This window comes from Sturnira hondurensis, unplaced genomic scaffold (genome assembly GCF_014824575.4).
Source record: "Sturnira hondurensis isolate 20B ecotype Veracruz unplaced genomic scaffold, ASM1482457v3 Scaffold0005329, whole genome shotgun sequence".
NCBI classification, from domain to species: domain Eukaryota; kingdom Metazoa; phylum Chordata; class Mammalia; order Chiroptera; family Phyllostomidae; genus Sturnira; species Sturnira hondurensis.
Genome location: NW_028077960.1, coordinates 1,426,770 through 1,428,673, shown reverse-complemented (window position 1 = coordinate 1,428,673; position 1,904 = coordinate 1,426,770).

Below are 1,904 nucleotides of genomic sequence, written 5' to 3'. Positions count from 1 at the left end.
TGGGGGTCAGGCAGGAAGGAAACTCAGGTTTGCTTTGCAGGGGCCGCGCTCTGGGGATCCGGAGGGCCGGGGCACCGGGCTCTTGGGTGCGGTGGCGGGATGCGCGCGCTTGCGCTTGCGATCTCTCCGGCTCAAGGAACCGCGCGTTAGGGATTCTGCTGCCATCGCAGCGTGGAGGGCAGCTGGCAGGAGCGGACGCGCAAGGGATGGACGCGTAGGGGCCCTCCCGCGCACACGCACACGCCGCGCGCGACCACAGTGGTCGCGCGTGCACACACGCCCTTTCTGCTCGCTCATCGCCGCTGCCATAATCTCGGAGCCGAGCCTTGCGGAGCGGGAAAGGAGCCGGAGCGGGAAGTAGAAAGGAGGCGAGCCGGGGATGAAGCCCGGGAACGGAGCTGAGCGCCGACTGCGCGCCCGGGACGGTGAGTATGGCCAAGCCGAGGTGCTGCGGCGAAGCTGGAATAGCTGGGCACACGCTGGGAGTGGGGTGTCTGCGGGCCAGCTGTGCGGTGTGCGCGGCCTCAGATTGGGTGGGAGGCTGCGGTGGGGATGGGGTGTTGGGTGCGCGCTCCTGAGTGCGTGCACGCGCGGAGCGGGAACGGGGCGCGTTCGGCACCCCAGTTCGTGACCGCGCGCCTCCCCCCTCCGCGCAGCCCCGCCTAACCCTCGCCAGCCCCCAGCACCCCAGCGACTTGGAGCAACTTTGTATGTGCGGGGAGAAGATAGAAAGGCTTAGTGGTAGCACTCCCATCTTTTTTACCTGAGCAGATCGCTCATGGGAGGAATGGGGCGGGGCGCAGGCTATGCTGCCGGGCGGGCAGAGGTGCGTTTCTACCACCCAGTGGGCGCAGCCGGCCCCTCTCCCAGACCTCGGTCCAGCCCCAGGTCCAGCCCCGCGGTGTCGCTCGAGAGCGACTCCAGGTGTCGGACTCCTTTGACCCTGCCAGGGTCGGGCCGGACTGCGCGGCTTACAGTTTCCATGTTTGGGGTCGGAGAGGTCGTCTTTTCAGCCCGCTAAAGATATAGGGCTTGAGGTGGGGGAGTGGTGCCCAGTGTGCACGCGTCGCTGTCTCCTTCCCTTCTGTTCCATGGGAATGTCGGCTGGAAGAAGGGAACTACCCGAAGGCACATAGCTCCCCAGAGGCTGGGGGTTTGAAGGGACACCGTTAGCCCCCCTGGCCAGGTGCCCCGCCATCCCTGTTTTGCCTGGAGCCATGCTCCTTCGTGCCTTATTCTGTGTGATGAGGTTGTGGTTGTGCTGTGCCCCCGACCCCCATCCTCGAGTCTCCTCTCTCACTCCTGTCCTGTGCTGGCTGCCTCAGGGAACCTCCCTGGCTCCCTCCCTCATAAACGCCAGCTCTGCCCCTGCAGTGGAAGATGGGATGGGGAGATGTTGTCTAGGATGGTGCCCCTGAGAGGGAGGGAACTCTGTGTGCCCAGGAGTAAGAAGCCCAAGGAAGGATCAGTGGTCAGGCCCCCTGAAGGCCCCTCCCCTTTACCAATCTCCTCTGCTTTCAGGGCGGGTTCTCCCTCCTCCAGGAAGCCTTCTTGATCTTGAGTCCTAGCTTGAACTTCTGGCTTAGAGCAGTTGGTTTTCCCAGCAGTCCTTGTCCATGTGCCCCTTTTTTGGCACTCAACCTATGAGCTTGTGGAGTCAGAAGTCTTGTTCTGAGCCTAGGTGCTGGCTGTGGGGTGTGATGCTGGACCACTCAGTATGTGCCTGGGTCTCTGGGGTATGGTAATATATTGGGTGACCAGCTTTGAGGTTTAAACTTTACTTCCACTTCCATTCTTCCTCCGGAATCTCTCAGATTGCTTGTGAGAATGCAGGGTCCATGGGCACACTTCCTCTTCATTTCACAGACAAGGATTTTGAGGCAGAGACGGAGCTAGGAGAATGC